Here is a 20733-nt window from a genome sequence, read left to right as displayed (position 1 = left end):
TTATTTAGGTCTAACACCAATCTCGATGGTAGAGGGAGTATGCGATGCTTGATCACATCAAGCTTGGAAACACTTCCAACACATATCGTCGTCTCACCTTTAGCTAGTCTCCGTTTATTCCGTAGCTTTTACTTAGCAACCGAACCGGTATCTAATACCCTGGTGCTACTAGGAGTACTAGTAAAGTACGCATTAACATAATGTATATCCAATATACTTCTATCGACCTTGCCAGCCTTCTCATCTACCAAGTATCTAGGGTAATTCTGCTCCAGTGGCTGTTCCCCTTATTACAGAAGCACTTAGTCTCGGGCTTGGGTTCAACTTTGGGTTTCTTCACTTGAGCAGCAACTGACTTGTCGTTTCATGAAGTATCCCTTTCTTGCCCTTGCCCTTCTTGAAACTAGTGGTTTTTAACTAACCATCAACAATTGATGCTCCTAGTTGACTTCTACTTTCGTGGTGTCAAGCATCGCGAATATCTCAAGGATCATCATATCTATCCCTAATATGTTATAGTTCATCACGAAGCTCTAGCAGCTTGGTGGCAATGACTTTGGAGAAACATCACTATCTTATCTGGAAGATCAACTCCCACTCGATTCAAGTGATTGTTGTACTCAGACAATCTGAGCACAAGCTCAACGATTGAGCTTTTCTCCCTTAGTTTGCAGGCTAAGAAAATCGTCAGAGGTCTTATACCTCTTGACATGGGCACGAGCCTGAAATCCCAATTTCAGCACTCGAAACATCTCATATGTTCTGCGACATTTCAAAAATGTCTTCGGTGCCTCAATTCTAAACCATTTAACATTACCGAACTATCATGTAGTCATCAAAACGTGTATGTCAGATGTTCGCAACATCCACAGACCACGTTCAAGGTCCAGCACACCGAGCGGTGCATTAAGGACATAAGCCTTCTAGTGTCCGCATAATTGCTACTATCAACTTTCAACTATATTTTCTCTAGGAACGTATCTAAAACAGTAGAACTAAAGCGCAAGCTACGACATAATTTGCAAAAACCTTTTGACTATGTTCAGGATAAACAAGTTCATCTTATGAACTCCCACTTAGATAGACATCCCTCTAGTCATCTAAGTGATTACATGATCCGAGTCAACTAGGCCGTGTCCGATCATCACGTGAGACGGACTAGTCATCATCGGTGAACATCTTCATGTTGATCGTATATACCATACGACTCATGCTCGACCTTTCGGTCTCTTGTGTTCCGAGGCCATGTTTGTACATGCTAGGCTCGTCAAGTCAACCTAAGTGTTTCGCGTGTGTAAATCTGGCTTACACCCGTTGTATGTGAACGTAAGAATCTATCACACCCGATCATCACGTGGTGCTTCGAAACGACAAACTTTTGCAACGGTGCACAGTTAGGGGGAACACTTTCTTGAAATTTTAATGAGGGATCATCTTATTTACTACCGTCGTTCTAAGCAAATAAGATGTATAAACATGATAAACATCACATGCAATCAAATAGTGACATGATATGGCCATTATCATTTTGCTCCTTTTGATCTCCATCTTCGGGGCTCCATGATCATCATCGTCACCGGCATGACACCATGATCTCCATCATCATGATCTCCATCATCGTGTCTCCATGAAATTGTCTCGCCAACTATTACTTCTACTACTATGGCTAACGGTTTAGCAATGAAGTAAAGTAATTACATGGCGTTATTCAGTGACACGCAGGTCATACAATAAATAAAGACAACTCCTATGGCTCCTGCCGGTTGTCATACTCATCGACATGCAAGTCGTGATTCCTATTACAAGAACATGATCAATCTCATACATCACATATCATTCATCACATTCTTTTTGGCCATATCACATCACATAGCATACCCTGCAAAAACAAGTTAGACGTCCTCTAATTGTTGTTGCATGTTTTACGTGGCTGCTATGGGTTTCGAGCAAGAACGCATCTTACCTAGGCAAAAGCCACAACGGTGATATGCCAATTGCTATTTACCCTTCATAAGGACCCTCTTCATCGAATCCGATCCGACTAAGGTGGGAGAGACAGACACCCGTTAGCCACCTTATGCATCAAGTGCATGTCAGTCGGTGGAACCTGTCTCACGTAAGAGTACGTGTAAGGTCGGTCCGGGCCGCTTCATCCCACAATGCCGCCGAATCAAGATAAGACTAGTAACGGCAAGCAAATTGAACAAATCATCGCCCACAACTACTTTGTGTTCTACTCGTGCATAGAATCTACGCATAGACCTAGCTCATGATGCCACTGATGGGGAACGTAGCAGAAATTCAAAATTTTCTACGCATCACCAAGATCAATCTATGGAGAAATCTAGCAACGAGGGGAAGGAGAGTGCATCTACATACCCTTGTAGATCACTAAGCGGAAGCGTTGCAAGAACGTGGATGATGGAGTCGTACTCTTAGCGATTCAGATCGCGGTTGATTCCGATCTAAGTGCCGAACGGACGGCACCTCCGCGTTCAACACACGTACAGCCCGGGGACGTCTCCTCCTTCTTGATCCAGCAAGGGGAGAGGAGAAGTTGAGGGAGAGCTCCGTCAGCACGACGGCGTGGTGGTGGTGGAGCTCGTGGTTCTCCGGCAGGGCTTCGCCAAGCACCATGGAGGAGGAGGAGAAGGTAGGAGGAGGGAGGGCGTGCGCCAGGGAAGAGGTCGCGGCTGCCCTCCCACTCCTCCACTATATATAGGGGCAAGGGGAGAGGGGGAGGGGCCCTAGGGTTTCCCCTAGGGGGCGGCGGCTAGGCAGATTGGATCTCCCTAGGGAAAATCCTAAGGAGACTTGCCCCCCAAGCCAAGCAGGTGGAGGCGCCCCACCTCCCCAAGTAACATGGGAAAGGGTGTGGGGGGCGCACCAACCCTTAGTGGGCTGGTTTGCCCCTTCCCCTTTGGCCCATGAGGCCCTCCAACACTTGTCAGGGCTCCCGAAACACCTTTCGGTCATGCTGGGCATAGCCTGGTACCTCCGGAACACTTCCGGACTCCAATACCCTTCGTCCAATATATCAATCTTCACCGCCGGACCATTCCGGAGTTCCTCGTCACGTCCGGGATCTCATCCGGGACTCCGAACAACCTTCGGTAACCACTTACTATTTCCCATAACAACTCTAGCGTCACCAAACCTTAAGTGTGTAGACCCTACGGGTTCGGGAACCATGCAGACATGACCGAGACACCTCTTCGGCCAATAACCAATAGCGGGATCTGGATACCCATATTGGCTCCCACATGTTCCACGATGATCTCATCGGATGAACCACGATGTCAAGGATTCAATCAATCCCGTATTCAATTCCCTTTGTCTACCGGTATAGTACTTGCCCGAGATTCGATCGTCGGTATCTCGATACCTTGTTCAATCTCGTTGCCGGCAAGTCTCTTTACTCGTTCCGTAACACATCATCCCGTGATCAACTCCTTGATCACATTGTGCACATTATGATGATGTCCTACCGAGTGGGCCCAGAGATACCTCTCCGTCACATGGAGTGACAAATCCCAGTCTCGATTCGTGCCAACCCAACAGACACTTTCGAAGATACCCGTAGTGCACCTTTATAGCCACCCAGTTACGTTGTGACGTTTGGCACACCCAAAGTATTCCTACGGTATCCGGGAGTTGCACAATCTCATGGTCTAAGGAAATGATACTTGACATTAGAAAAGCTTTAGCATACGAACTACACGATCTTGTGCTAGGCTTAGGATTGGGTCTTGTCCATCACATCATTCTCCTAATGATGTGATCCCGTTATCAACGACATCCAATGTCCATGGTCAGGAAACCGTAACCATCTATTGATCAACGAGCTAGTCAACTAGAGGCTTACTAGGGACATGGTGTTGTCTATGTATCCACACATGTATCTGAGTTTCCTATCAATACAATTCTAGCATGGATAATAAACGATTATCATGAACAAGGAAATATAAGAATAACTAATTTATTATTGCCTCTAGGGCATATTTCCAACAGTCTGTACATGCTAGGCTCGTCAAGTCAACCTAAGTGTATTGCATGTGTAAATCTGGCTTACACCCGTTGTATTCGAACGTTAGAATCTATCACACCCGATCATCACGTGGTGCTTCGAAACAATGAAGCTTCGCAACGGTGCACAGTTAGGGGGAACACTTTCTTGAAATTATTACGAGGGATCATCTTATTTAAGCTACCGTCGTTCTAAGCAAATAAGATGTAAAACATGATAAACATCACATGCAATCAAATGGTGGCATGATATGGCCAATATCATTTGCTCCTTTTGATCTCCATCTTCGGGGCTCCATGATCATCGTTGTCACCGGCATGACACCATGATCTCCATCATCGTGTCTTCTTGAAGTTGTCTCGTCGTCTATTACTTCTACTACTATGGCTAACGGTTTAGCAATAAAGTAAAGTAATTACATGATGTTATATGTTGACACACAGGTCACAAATAAATTAAGACAACTCCTATGGCTCCTGCCGGTTGTCATACTCATCGACATGCAAGTCGTGATTCCTATTACAAGAACATGATCATCTCATACATCACATATATCATTCATCACATCCTTTGGCCATATCACATCACAAAACACTTGCTGCAAAAACAAGTTAGACGTCCTCTAATTGTTGTTGCAAGTTTTTACGTGGTTGTTATAGGTTTCTAGCAAGAACGTTTCTTACCTACGCCAAAACCACAACATGAATTGCCAATTTCTATTTACCCTTCATAAGGACCCTGTTCATCGAATCCAATCCGACTAAAGTGGGAGAGACAGACACCCGCCAGCCACCTTATGCAACTAGTGCATGTCAGTCGGTGGAACCAGTCTCACGTAAGCGTACGTGTAAGGTCGGTCCGGGCCACTTCATCCCACAATGCCGCCGAATCAAGATAAGACTAGTAACGGAAAGCAAATTGACAATATCGACGCCCACAACTGCTTTGTGTTCTACTCGTGTATAGAAACTACGCATAGACCTAGCTCATGATGCCACTGTTGGGGAACGTAGCAGAATTTTAAAATTTTCTACGCATCACCAAGATCAATCTATGGAGTCATCTAGCAACGAGGGAGAGAGGAGTGCATCTACATACCCTTGTAGATCATGCGCGGAAGCGTTCAAGAGAACGGGGTTGATGGAGTCGTACTCGACGTGATCCAAATCACCGATGACCAAGTGCCGAACGGACAGCACCTCCGCGTTCAACACACGTACGGTTGGGAAGACATCTCCTCCTTCTTGATCCAGCAAGGGGGAAGGAGAGGTTGATGAAGATCCAGCAGCACGACGGCGTGGTGGTGGATGCAGCAGGATCCCGGCAGGGCTTCGCCAAGCGCAAGCGGGAAGGAGAGGTATTACGGAGGGAGAGGGAGGCGCCAAGAGCAAGGGGTGCAGCTGTCCTCCCTTCCCCCCTCTTTATATAGGGGCCTTGGGGGGGCTCCGGCCCTAGGATATGGATCTCCAAGGGGGCGGCGGCCAAGGGGTGGCTTCCCCCCCAAGCCAAGTGGGGGGCGCCCCACCCCTAGGGTTTCCCAACCCTAGGCGCAGGGGAGGCCCAAGGGGGGCGCACCAGCCCACTAGGGGCTGGTTACCCACCCAACTCAGCCCATGGGGCCCTCCAGGATGGGTGGTCCCACCCGGTGGACCCCCGGGACCCTTCCGGTGGTCCCGGTACAATACCGGTGACCCCCGAAACCTTCCCGATGGCCGAAACCGGACTTCCTATATATAAATCTTTACCTCCGGACCATTCCGGAACTCCTCGTGACGTACGGGATCTCATCCGGGACTCCGAACAACTTTCGGGTTACTGCATACTAATATCTCTACAACCCTAGCGTCACCGAACCTTAAGTGTGTAGACCCTACGGGTTCGGGAGACATGCAGACATGACGGAGACGCCTCTCCGGTCAATAACCAACAACGGGATCTAGATACCCATGTTGGCTCCCACATGCTCCACGATGATCTCATCGGATGAACCACGATGTCGAGGATTCAATCAATCCGTATACAATTCCCTTTGTCAATCGGTATGTTACTTGCCCGAGTCACATTGTTACCGGCAAGTCACTTTACTCGTACCATAATGCATGATCCCGTGATCAACCACTTGGTCACATTGAGCTCATTATGATGATGCATTACCGAGTGGGCCCAGAGATACCTCTCCGTCATACGGAGTGACAAATCCCAGTCTCGATTCATGCCAACCCAACAGATACTTTCGGAGATACCTGTAGTGTACCTTTATAGTCACCCAGTTACGTTGTGACGTTTGGCACACCCAAAGCACTCCTACGGTATCCGGGAGTTGCACAATCTCGTGGTCTAAGGAAATGATACTTGACATTCGGAAAAGCTACAGCAAACGAACTACACGATCTTTGAGATATGCTTAGGATTGGGTCTTGTCCATCACATCATTCTCCTAATGATGTGATCCCGTTATCAATGACATCCAATGTCCATAGTCAGGAAACCATGACTATCTTTTGATCAACGAGCTAGTCAACTAGAGGCTCACTAGGGACATGTTGTGGTCTATGTATTCACACATGTATTACGATTTCCGGATAACACAATTATAGCATGAATAATAGACAATTATCATGAACAAAGAAATATAATAATAACCATTTTATTATTTCCTCTAGGGCATATTTCCAACAGGAAGCAGGTACTAGTTTGCAGGGATGCAAGTATTATTGAAATGTATTGTTTGTGCTCCTCTCTAACCCTATGGGTGGGCAGTGAAAAATCAGCCTTAAGTCTACTTAACCAGGAGGTTTTAGCTGGTATGATATTTCTAAAGTGTTTGTCGTTGCGCTCCTTCCATATACTCTAGGCCGCCAGCAAAAATAGTTCCATAAAGAGTGGCCTATTCCAGTCTTGTTTTGCTTTGGAGATGTTGTCCAGTCTTGTGCTGCCCTGAGACCAGGAGAGGCCAAGGTGAGACCAGCAATCAGAGCTGAAGTGGCACTCGAAGAAGAGATGTTCCAACGTCTCCTCAATTGGTAAACCACAAAGAATGCAGTCATGATCATCTCCAATATTGTAATGCCTTCGCTTTAGCATATTCCTGGTGTTGAGGCGGTCAGAAAGTAGCAGCCACCCGAAGACTTTTATTTTCATGGTTGACTTAGATTTCCAAATCCATCCAAAAGGTTCATGTGCTTGAATTTCTCTGAAGTAGAATGTATAGTATTGTTTTGCAGAGAAGATATTGGTGTTCCAAACGTATGTCCACTTGTCAATCTCATTGGAGAGTTGAACCTCCAAAACTTTTAGCTGAAGTTGTCTAATTTCTGCATATGCTTGTGGTGAGAATGGTAAATGAAACGCCTCTTGTAGGGTGGTGATGCCCAAGAATTGTTGGACAGACAGATCCTCATTTTTGGCATATGAGAGTGCTCGAGGATATGAGTCGGCAAGTATGTCCTTTCTCCACATGTCTTTCTAAAAGAGTACGTTTTCACCATTCCCCACAGTCACCTTAGAGATACCCCGGTAAGTTGGTATTAGCTTGATCACATCTCTCCACCAAAACGATCCACATGGGTCAGATGCATGTGGGATTTGGTCAATGTAGTAAGTGTCCCATATCAATTGCACCCACGGTGTGTCCCACTTATTGTAGAACTTGTGAAGGTATTTAAGCAGTAGGGAATCGCCTTGAACACGCAGATTTAATACGCCCAAGCCACCACAGGTCTTGGGCCGACACACCATTTCCCAGGAGGCAAGGGAGTTAATTTTGTCTCCATGGTCTGTTTTTTTAATCCACAAGCATTTCCTTCTTATTTTGTCCAGTAATTCAATGATCTTTGTCGGCAGTCTTAGAGTACAGATGGCAAATATAATGAGCGATGTAATGACCGAGTTTAGAAGCGATAGTTTGCCACCATAAGAAACCATGTTGAGGGTGGCAGATAACCGTCGCTCGAGGGAGAAAACAAGGGGCATAAGCTCTTGGACAAGAGGGTTTAGTAGTGCCAAGTGGCAGTCCAAGGTAGGTGAATGGCATTTTCCCCACGACACATCCGAAGGTGTTGGCAATCTCCTCACTTTTTCTGTGCCACAATTGATTGGGATAAGAGTAGACTTGTGGAAGTTTATTCTTAGTCCAACTGAGGAGGCATAGTCGTTTAATATGGTCTTGACAATCTGAGCTTGTTGCATGCATGCTGGAATGGCCAATATAGTGTCATCGGCGTACTGGATCACATGATACTCTTTTTGGTTTGTTGAATGAAATGGTAGGCGTATAAGATTGCGCTGGAAAACATCATTGATGACTTCTTGAAGAAGATCGGCCGCAAGTACAAAAATTAGTGGACAGAGGGGGTAGCCCTGCCATACTCCACATTGACAAAGAAATTGCCGACCAGGTGTTCCATTTAGTAACACTGATGATTTACCTGAGGAGAATATGCATCGAACCCAGCTTATCCATTTATCATTAAACCCCATGCTTTTCATAATGTCAATCATGGCCTCATGCTCAATCGTGTCAAATGCTTTTGCAAAGTCTAGTTTTAGGAGCATAATTTCCTGCTTGGATTGTTGACATTGATATATGTATTCGTATGCCCATGCAAGGAAATCTTGAATAGTTCTCCCCTTGAGAAATCCATACTAATTATGGTGCACGATCTTGAGTATGACTTTTTGTAGTCTATTGGCCAGGATCTTCGTGATAACCTTAAGACAATAGTTCAAGAGCGTGATTGGTCTATAATCATTGATCATTTCGGGAGAGCTGATCTTTGGGATGAGTGTGATGAACCCGTCATTAATGCTCTCAAGTGAAAGATTGCCCTCGTGAAATTGATGGCAGAGCTTGTAGAAGTCCTCCTTAATTATTGGCCAGCATTTCTTGAGAAACACACCCGTGAAACCATCCGGGCCAGGTGCTCTATCCACGGGCATCTCTCTAATTACGTTGTCAATCTCGATGTTTGAAAAGGGGACAGTGAGAACATCCAAGTCATGGCACTTCTTGATGATTCTGTGTAGATCAAATTTCATGTCATGTCCAGATGAAGAACCCATTCTTTCTTTGAAAGTTTGGAAGATGATTGATTCTTTCCCTGTGTGATCTTCAACAGCAATCCCATCAGTAGAGTTAGGGATGCAATATTGTTCTTTCTGTACCTTTCTGAAGCCATTGCCTGGAAAAAAATTGATGGTTCGTCCCCAAATTTAACCCACCGTATGGTGCACCGTTTTTTCCAATAGAGTTGCTGATATTTGAGCAACCGGAGAATATGGTTTTTGAGTATTTTTCTGAAGTTATTCTCCGGGACAATTAATGAACGTTTATTTTCCAATTCATCGATCTCGCAAAGAGCTTTATTAGAATTCTCAATTGCCATAGAGAGTTTGGAAATTCCTTTGCTCCATTGTTTAAGATCTCTGCATAGAGTTTTAAGTTTACAGCAAAGATTTGTGGCAGGATTTGTGGACGTGACATTTTTGGCCCAAGACTTTGCAACCACATCCATAAAACCAGGGTGTTGGACCCAATATGTTTCAAAGCGAAATAGTTTGGATCTAGGGATGGCAGTTTCAATATTAACCACACAAGGTATATGATCAGAAACAGGTTTACCTAGTGGTTTTACCATGGTTTTAGGGTAAGATGTAGTCCAGTTTGTGCTTGTGAAGAACCAATCGAGTTGTTCAAGAAGAGGATCTTGTTGCATGTTGCTCCAGGTGAACATGCGGCCTTTTATTGGACATTCAATTAGGCATGTTTGTTGAGACCGATGAATTGTGGGTTTATGATCAAGTCTATCTATGAACAATATTTGAATCTTCTCTGAATTCTTTTATGTATGATTGGTTATCTTTGCAAGTCTCTTCGAATTATCAGTTTGGTTTGGCCTACTAGATTGATCTTTCTTGCAATGGGAGAAGTGCTTAGCTTTGGGTTCAGTCTTGCGGTGTCCTTTCCCAGTGACAGTAGGGGCAGCAAGGCACGTATTGTATTGTTGCCATCGAGGATAACAAGATGGGGGTTTCATCATATTGCATGAGTTTATCCCTCTACATCATGTCATCTTGCTTAAGGCGTTACTATGTTTTCATTAACTTAATACTCTAGATGCATGCTAGATAGCGGTCGATGAGTGGAGTAATAGTAGTAGATGCATGCAGGAGTCGGTCTACTTGTCTCGGACGTGATGCCTATATACATGATCATACCTAGATATTCTCATAACTATGCTCAATTCTGTCAATTGCTCGACAGTAATTTGTTCACCCACCGTAGAATACTTATGCTCTCGAGAGAAGCCACTAGTGAAACCTATGGCCCCCGGGTCTATCTTCATCATATTAATCTACCAATACTTAGTTGTTTCCTTTTGCTTTTACTTTGCTTTTATTTTACTTTGCATCTTTATCATAAAAATACCAAAAATATTATCTTATCATATCTATCGAATCTCACTCTCGTAAGTGGCCGAGTAGGGATTAACAACCCCTATTTGCGTTGGTTGCGAGGATTTATTTGTTTTGTGCAGGTACGAGGGACTCGCGCGTAGCCTCCTACTGGATTGATACCTTGGTTCTCAAAAACTGAGGGGAATACTTACGCTACTTTGCTGCATCATCCCTTCCTCTTCGGGGAAAACCAACGCAGTGCTCAAGAGGTAGCAGAGATCAAACACATAGCTACTTGTACATACCCTCAGCCCCGAGGGAGAACTAATCCCTCCTCGTCATGGAAAGCACCGGGGTGATGAAGATAGCCACCGGAGAGGGATTCCCCCTCCGGCAGGGTGCCGGAACGGGTCTAGATTGCTTTTCAGTGGCTATGGAGGCTTCTGGCGGCGGAACTCCCGGTCTATTCTGCTCCTCGAAGTTTTTAGGGTATATGGGTATATATGGGAGGAAGAAGTACGTCGGTGGACCTCCGGGCTGTCCACGAGGTAGGGGGCGTGCCCAGGGGGTAGGCGTGCCCCCCACCTTCGTGGGCAGCCCGGGACTCTCCTGGTGCAACTCCGGTACTCCGTGGGCTTCTTCTGGTCCAAAAATAAGTTCCGTGAAGTTTCAGGTCAATTAGACTCCGTTTGATTTTCCTTTTCTGCGATACTCTAAAACAAGGAAAAAACAGAAACTGGCACTGGGCTCTGGGTTAATAGGTTAGTCCCAAAAATAATATAAAAGTGTCTAATAAAGCACACAAACATCCAAAATAGATAATATAATAGTATGAATACTTCATAAATTATAGATACATTGGAGACGTATTAGCATCCCCAAGCTTAATTCCTGCTCGTCCTCGAGTAGGTAAATGATAAAATAAATAATTTATGAAGTGTGAATGCTAGCAGGTGCACAAGTTTGATCAATGATAATTTCAGTCACCTTTTCTAGCATCATTATATATCATAACAATAGCTCATCTCATAAAGCTTCTCATGATCAAGTAACAAGCTATTCACATGTTAAAGTATAGATCATAAACTTTCTTGAAAACTAACAAACCATGTTATCAGTCATCAAACAATTACAATTCATCTTATTTTCAGGAAGAGTATATGTCAGAGCTTTGATTTAGCATACCCCACATACTCAAATATCATGTAGTCTTTCACAATTGCTAACACTCACGCGATATTTATGGGTTCAAAGTTTTAATCAGACACAGAGAAAGATAGGGGCTTATAGATTCGCCTCCCAACCTTTTACCTCAAGGGTAATGTCAACAATAATAGTTCATGATGCCTTACATCCAATTGGACATATATATATATATATATATATATATATATATATATATATATATATATATATATATATATATATATATATATATATATATATATATATATATATCAGAATCTTTCCAACACAATGTGCTTGCCAAAGGATAAAATGTAAAAAGTAAAGGTGAAGATCACCATGACTCTTGCATAAGGGTAGAAGATAAAAGTAAAGATATGCCCTTCATAGAGGGAAGCAGAGGTTGTCATGTGCTTTTATAGTTGGATGCATAAATCTTAATGCAAAATAAAGGTCACTTTATTGTCCCCTGTGATAGGGACCTTTATTATGCAGTCCGTCGCTTTTATTGCTTCCATATCAAAAGATCGTATAAAGCTTATTTTCTCCACACTAAAAGATCATACATATTTACAGAGCAATTTTTATTGCATGCACCGATGAAATTTACTTGAAGGATCTTACTCAATCCATAGGTAGGTATGGTGGACTCTCATGGCAATACTGGTTTAAGGGATGTTTGGAAGCACAAGTAGTATCTCTACTTGGTGCGAAGAATTTGGTTAGCATGAGGGGGAAAGGCAAGCTCAACATGTTGGATGATCCATGACAATATACTTTATTTCAGATATAAGAAAACATAACCCATTACGTTGTCTTCCTTGTCCAACCTCAACCTTTTAGCACGTCATATTTTAATGAGTGCTCACTGTCGTGGATCTAAGACTGACAGTAGAATGGGGGGTAGGTATGAGGAGGCAAGATCCTAGCTATGGAGTAGTTGTACACACGAGTTTTATGAGTTCAGACCCTTCTCGGAGGAAGTAACAGCCCTACGTCTCGGTGCCCTGAGGCGGTCGACTGGATTATATGTGTGTGTGTGAGTTTACAAAAGTGCGAACCGTTGTCCCAGAGGAGGGGGGTAGCTTATATAGAGTGCGCCAGGACCCCAGCTCCCCTCCGTTACACAGGTGTGACGCCCGGGTAATTAAGCTACAGTGATCCTCTGCTAATGATGCCACGTGACCTCGTTTATAGTTGCTAATCTCCAGTTAGTTCGAAACCGATTCAAATTCAAATTCAAAATTAGGCAAACAATAAAAAATTTCAAATAATAAAACTAAAATGTTCTGGTTGTGCCAAATAATGCGTAGGTAATTATGGTGGAGAAACCACACTTGTATAAAATATGTAAATACTCAAAATGAATAAAATAGTAGCAAAAACAATTAGTTAAATGATTATAAAATAATAAACAATTACAAATGATTTTATATTAGGTGCCAAGTTGATTGCGGTAGCGGCATAAGTATTAAAAATATTTTAGGTGCAACTTGGGTTATTCATAAACACCGAAATTTAATAAAACAGAAAATAAGAAAAGAAATAAAATAGAAAAAAAACTAACAGAAAACTAAACTAAAACAAAAGAGACCCCCCCACTGGACCCCTTGGCCCAACTGGGCCATGGCCCAGCCGGCCGCCCCCTGGCCTATAGGCCACCCCACACCCCAGAAACCCTAATCCCCATCCCCACTCGCTCCCCCCCCACTCCCCTCCCCACGACGCGCCCCCTCCCCCAGATCCAGATCGGATCGGGGCTCGCGGCGCCAACCGCCGCCTCGCGACCGAACATCGCCGCCGCCGAAGCTCCTCCCCGGAGCGCTCCCTCGTCGGTCTGCCTCGTCTACGTCGACGCCATCGTCTCCGACCACCACCCCGACCCCCGTTGCCACGAACCCTGCTCCCCGCCGTGAGACCCCCTCCTCTCCTTGCTACCCCGCTCGGCGCGCCTCTCTCCGTCGCCACGCGCACGTCTGCCCGAGCCCTGCCTATGGTCGCCCCGCGCTGGTCGTGCCCAGCTTGCGCGCGCCTGCCCCCGCGGCCACTCGCGCCACCCGGTGCTCGTGCTTGCGGTGAGCACGCGCACACCCGTTGCCGCCCGCACAAGCGCTCGCCTTTCCCCTGGCCGCGGCCCGCGCGCCTAAACTCGCCCGTCGCGCCCCTGCATCGCCTCTCCGGGCCGAGGCCGCCCCCGTCCTGCTTCGTCCGGTCGCGCGCCACCGCAACCCGCTTCTCTCAACGCCGCCACCATCCCCTGCAGCCACTGCCACGCTGCTACTTCTGACCACCAGCGCGCCCGCACTCCCCGCTCGCGCTAGCTCCCGCCCCGCCTCCGTCGCTGCTGCTGCCTCCGTGCACGCACGCTCCCCATCCTCTCCCCCTGCTCCGGTCCGGGCTCGCGCCGACCACCCCTCCCCGCGGGCAAGTCCGACGCCCTGTCGGTCGTCACTGGTGCGCCCGGGCTCGCCCCGTTGGGCGCTTGGCGCTAGCGCCCGTAACCCGCCCGCGGCACCCTGTGCCTGCTAAGGCGAGGGGCCAATGACAGGTGGGGCCCATGGCCCAGAACGTTTAATTTAATAAAAAAATTAATTTAAAAATAATTAAAAAGTAATATTAAATAAATAAAATAATTAATTAACTTAATTAGTTAACTTAATTAATTCTGTTAACTAACTAATAAACCTAATTAACCTGCAAATTAATCTAACTAAACAATTAGTTAGTTAGACAATGACAGTGGGACCCATGCGTCAGATTGACCAAGTCAACTGACTGTTGACTGCTGACATCACCCTGATGTCATGCTGACATCATAATGGCATTTCCTAATTAAATTAATTCTGATAATTCTAAAATTAAATTAAAACTTTGAAAAATAATATAAAATAAACCGTAGCTCGGCTGAAAAAACTTTGTACATGAAAGTTGCTCAGAACGACGAGACGAATTCGAATACGCAGCCCGTTCATCCGCCACGCATCCCTAGCATAGCGAAGATGCAACTTTCCCCCTCCGGTTCGTCTGTCCGAAAACGCGAAACACCGGGGATACTTTCCCGGATGTTATCCCCCTTCACCGGTATCACCTAATACCGCGTTAGGGCACCCCTAGCACCGTTACTTGTCTTGTCATGCATCGTTATGCATCTGTTTGCATTATATTCATTGTTTCTTCCCCCCCTCTTCTTCCGCTAGACACCGAGACCGACGCTGCTGCTGCCTAGTTCGACTACGGTGTTGACGACCCCTCCTACTTGCCAGAGCAACCAGGCAAGCCCCTCCTTTGATCACCAGATATCGCCTACTCTTCTCTATACTGCTTGCATTAGAGTAGTGTAGCATGTTACTGCTTTCTGTTAATCCTATTCTGATGCATAGCCTGTCATTTTTGCTACAGTTGTTACCCTTACCTGCTATCCTACTGCTTAGTATAGGATGCTAGTATTTCCATCTGTGGCCCTACATTCTTGTCCGTCTGCCATGCTATATTATCGGGCCGTGATCACTCGGGAGGTGATCACGGGTATATACTATATACTTTATACAAGATACATGTGGTGACTAAAGACGGGTCGGCTTGAGGAGCACCCGCGAGTGGATCTTTGAGGCGGAGCGACAGGGCAGGTTCAGACCACCTAGGAGAGAGGTGGGCCTGGCCCTGGTCGGCGTCCGTGGTTATTTCAGAATAACACGTTAACGAGATCTTGGTATTGGATCTGAGTCTGGCTACTGGCCTATACGCACTAACCATCTACGCGGGGACAGTTATGGGCACTCGACGTCGTGGTATCAGCCGAAGCCTTCGTGACGTCATCAACTGAGCGGCGCGCGCCGGATTGGACTGGAACGCCACTAGGCTAGGTCTGCTTCCGGCCGCGTTTGCAACGTGCAGGTGTGCAAAGGGCGATGGGCCCAGACCCCTGCGCCATAGGATTTAGACCGGCGTGCTGACCTCTTTGTTGTGCCTAGGTAGGGCTGCGACGTGTTGATCTTCCAAGGCCGGGCATGACCCAGGAAAGTGTGTCCGGCCAAATGGGATCGAGCGTGTTGGGTTATGTGGTGCACCCCTGCAGGGAAGTTAATCTATTCGAATAGCCGTGATCTTCGGTAACAGGACGACTTGGAGTTGTACCTTGACCTTATGACAACTAGAACCGGATACTTAATAAAACACACCCTTCCAAGTGCCAGATACAACCGGTGATCGCTCTCTCATAGGGCGACGAGGGGAGGATCATCGGTTAGGGTTATGCTATGCGATGCTACTTGGAGGACTTCAGTCTACTCTCTTCTACATGCTGCAAGATGGAGGTGGCCAGAAGCGTAGTCTTCGACAGGATTAGCTATCCCCCCTCTTATTCTGGCTTTCTGCAGTTCAGTCCACCGATATGGCCCTTTACACATTTACCCATGCATATGTAGTGTAGCTCCTTGCTTGCGAGTACTTTGGATGAGTACTCACGGTTGCTTTCTCCCTCTTTTCCCCCTATCCCTTCTACCTGGTTGTCGCAACCAGATGTTGGAGCCCAGGAGCCAGACGCCACCTTCGACAACGACTCCTACTACACCGGAGGTGCCTACTACGTGATGCCCGCTGACGACGACCAGGAGTAGTTAGGAGGATCCCAGGCAGAAGGCCTGCACCTCTTTCGATCTGTATCCCAGTTTGTGCTAGCCTTCTTAAGGCAAACTTGTTTAACTTATGTTTGTACTCAGATATTGTTGCTTCCGCTGACTCGTCTATGATCGAGCTCTTGTATTCGAGCCCTCGAGGCCCCTGGCTTGTAATATGATGCTTGTATGATTTTTTGTTGTAGAGTTGTGTTGTGATATCTACCCGTGAGTCCTTGATCTTGATCGTACACATTTGCATGCATGATTAGTGTACGGTCAAATCGGGGGCGTCACAAGTTGGTATCAGAGCCGACTGCCTGTAGGAATCCCCCTTCCACACTCCTTGGCCGAAGTTGAGTCTAGACATTACAAAATCTTTTACTAACATGGATGTGTGCCTTATGGGCCCACATCGCCATCTGGGTGGTATTAGGCTCTTTTACTCCTCGATCCTTACTCTGGGACACTGAACTCTCTCCTACTCGGGTTAAACGATTTTACTAACTCCAACACTAGGATCCCGTGACCACGTTCACCCCAAAGTTGGATAAGCCCTAGTTATTCTTTAGAGTAGTGTTTCAACATTATCCACATTGTCATTTGACTCCTGTGAAAACATCTTTGTTTCCAGATGGAACCCATGAGGCAGGTCATGCGCCACACGACGGCCATTGGTGCCTCAGGATCACTTGCTGTGTTGGTTGAGATGATGACCTATTTGGGTTATCGCTGGCACCCTGAGTACACCGTTTATGAGGAGTATCAGGACTTCAACCAGGAGCAGTACCGTGCCATCGTCCACCTCTACTCTCGGGAGTATGACTCCACTACTGTGCTGCACACTGCTCATGGTGTTGGAGTGACTATCGATATGGTGGTCCACGATGCTGCTTATGCTGCTCTGACACGTCTTCGTGGAGAGTATCAGGAGTTGGATACCTCCCCCTTCAGGCACATTGCTATCACGTCCGATGTTGGGGCGGAGGGATACTACACTGCTGCCTACTCCACTGTCACCCGAGAGCCCTTCTACCATCAGAACCTGGTTCTGCATGCTGATGGGCTGGATAGAGCTAACCGAGCTCTTCGCCATGAGTTGTACACCACCCGTCAGCACCTGTATCGTGCTCTGACGCTGTTGCACCCCTCTGTCCGCTCTGGTGATCTATCGCGTTCTGCGATCTACCCTGCCCGGACTGTGATGCCCCAGGGCGTCGGCTGGCCAGATGTGGGAGGCTACTCTCCTGCATTGGGCCCTCTCCTGCCACCTGCGCATCGGGTTCCGCACCAGAGTATCCGCGGACCCCAGGCTACTCACGTGGAGGTCTTCCCTTCGCGTCACTACCAGCTGTCGGGCTACACCTACCTCCGCAGTACCGCATGGGACTGACGTAGACTTGCTTATTAGGGTTAGATGCATTCGCCGCGAGCCTGTGTGCCGCCTATGATGTCTTAGCCTATGTACTGAACGCTGTGTAACGAACTCTATGCATGATCTCTTCTGTAAGATATGCCACTACTATGTAGTATCTATCGTGCTGCTTTCGTTGTGCATGTTTCATCATGAATGATTCTTGTTTTTGCAAATTTCTCAATGCTGAACTATCTTTGTTAAATATTAGCAGGATGGTTAGACCAGGTGGTCGTGGTCGTGGTGGCAACGCCCCACCACCGCCTGAGTACATGGCTGGGATGATGCAACAGTTTGAGCTGAATCGTCAGTTCATGGAGAATATTATGGCTCGGTTTCCTCGCCCCAATATGAACCAGCAGTCAACCCAAGTGACTCTACAAGATTTCATGCGCCTCAACCCAACCGTGTACCGCAGCTCAACTCAGCCTCTGGATGCTGACGAGTGGGTCCGTGACATCACCTATGAGATGGAGTCTGCTGATGTAGCCCCTGCCAGCTATGTCACCTTTGCTTCCTTCTTCCTGAAAGGACCCGCGGCTCAATGGTGGGACAGCCACAGGCGTACTCTGCCAGCTGGAACAATCATCACCTGGCCAGACTTCCAAGCTGCCTTCCGTGCTCGCTTCATTCCTCAGGGAGTCATGGACCGGAAGAAGCGTGAGTTCCGCAATCTCACCCAAGGCAACAAAACTGTGGAAGCTTACCAGCGTGAGTTTCTTGACTTGTACCGCTATGCTGAAGAAGACATCATAACTGATGCACGCAGACAGGAGAAGTTTCATGATGGCCTTCAAGCTGACATCAAGCTCACACTTCTAGTGCATGACTTTGCTGATTTCGCCACTCTAGTGAACAAAGTCATCAATGTCGAAACTGGTCTGCAGGAATACCAGAGCTCTCACAGGCGCAACCGTGACACGGGCTCTTCTTTGGGCCCGTCCTCGCAGAAGCGCAAGATATGGATTCCCAACAGCATGTACCAGCCGCATGCACCCACCCCAAGGCAGACCTATGCTGCACCTCGTCTGCCTGCTCCTCCAACTAGGAAGCCAAGACTTCCAGCTCCACCACCACAAGCTCCTGTTCCCACTCCCAATAATGGATTGTGCTTCAGGTGTGGGCAACCAGGGCACCATGCTAGGGAATGCAACCAGAACCAGAATCAACTGGCCCTTCCAGCAATGGGCCGTGGAAGCAACCAGCCCCGCAACAACAGTACCAAGTCTTATGGTCGTGTTCATGCCAATCACATTGATCTCAATGAAGTTCTAGACCAGCCTGCTACCGTGATGGGTACACTCCTCGTAAATTCCATACCAGCATCTGTTTTATTTGATACAGGAGCATCACATTCATTCTTATCAGCTGAGTTTGCATTCATGCATGGCATTAAATACGAAGAGATGAACACTGCGATTGTGGTACACACTCCTGCGGGCCAGTGTCAAACCTCTATGGTTAGTCACAACGTTCCCGTTGAAATTGAAGGACTGGAATTCCTTGCCTCCCCCATCGTACTAAAGTCCTGTAGCATTGACCTCATTCTAGGAATGGATTGGTTGAAAGCGCATACTGCTTCTATAGTTTGCGCCACTAAGGTCGTCCATTTGCTACACCCTTCTGATGAAATAATTGCTTACCAAGCTCATCTAGTTCAGAACACCGAGGCACATCTTTATGCCTTGAATGCATTGAACGCTGCACCACTCGAGGGCATCGAAAACATTCCCGTCGTTCGTGAATTCCAAGATGTCTTCCCAGAAGAACTTCCGGGGATTCCCCTGCTAGAGCTGTCGAATTCATCATCGACTTGAAACCCGGCACTACCCCTATAGCTAAACGACCCTACAAGATGCCGCCGCATGAACTCATTGAGCTTAAGGAGGAAATCGACAAATCTTTTGTCAAAGGTTTCATTCGCCCAAGTTGCTCTCCTTGGGGAGCACCTTCTCTCTTTGTTAAGAAGAAGGATGGGACAAACCGATTAGTCCAAGACTACCGTCCTATAAACCAAGCTACCATTCAGAATAAATATCCTCTTCCTCGAATCAATGATCTTTATGATCAACTGGCTGGCTCATCAGTGTTCTCCAAACTCGACTTGAGGTTGGGTTACCACCAGATCTGTGTTCGTGAAGAGGACATCCCAAAAACCGCCTTCGTGACTCGGTATGGATCATACGAGTACACCGTCATGTCATTCGGCTTAACGAATGCTCCAGCCACCTTCTCTCGTCTGATGAATTATATATTCATGGATTACCTCGACAAGTTCGTCGTGGTTTATTTGGACGATATCCTTGTATTTTCCAAGAACAAGGAAGAACATGCTGAACATCTTCGTCTTGTGCTGGAAAAGCTTCGAGAGCATCAGTTGTATGCTAAGTATTCCAAGTGTGAATTCTGGCTCCCCGAAGTAACCTATCTTGGGCATGTCATCTCCAAGGATGGTATTGCCGTCAACCCTGAACGAGTTCAGGCTATTCTCGATTGGACTCCTCCGAAGAATGTGAAGCAAGTCCGAAGTTTCCTCGATCTCGCCAGCTATTGCCGTCGATTCATCGAGAACTTCTCCAAGATTGCCAGGCCCCTGACTAATCTGTTACATAAGGGTGTCAAGTTTGACTGGACAGGCAAGTGTCAGGAAAGTTTTCAGGCGCTCAAAGACAAGTTGACTTCTGCCCCCGTGCTTGCACCACCTGATACTAAGAAGGACTTCATAATTTACGGCGACGCTTCCCATCAAGGATTAGGCTGTGTCCTGATGCAGGAGCGCAGAGTGATTGCTTATGCCTCTCGTCAACTGTGCCCTCACGAAGAGAACTACCCAGTTCACGACCTCGAGCTTGCTGCTGTCATTCATGCAATGAAGTAGTGGAGACATTGCCTTCTCGGTAATCGTTGCGAGATCTTCACCGACCATCAAAGTCTGAAGTATCTGTTTACTCAGCCAGATTTGAACCTACGTCAGCAAAGATGGATGGAGACTGTTGCAGACTTTGACGTGGGTATATCCTATACCCCCGGCAAGGCTAATGTAATGGCTGATGCCTTGAGCCGCAAGTCTTACTATAACCACCTCCAGGTTCACAAAG

Source organism: Triticum dicoccoides, chromosome 1A, assembly GCF_002162155.2.
Source record: "Triticum dicoccoides isolate Atlit2015 ecotype Zavitan chromosome 1A, WEW_v2.0, whole genome shotgun sequence".
In the NCBI taxonomy this organism is placed as follows: Eukaryota; Viridiplantae; Streptophyta; class Magnoliopsida; order Poales; family Poaceae; genus Triticum; species Triticum dicoccoides.
Note: the sequence above shows the minus strand (reverse complement) of the source record.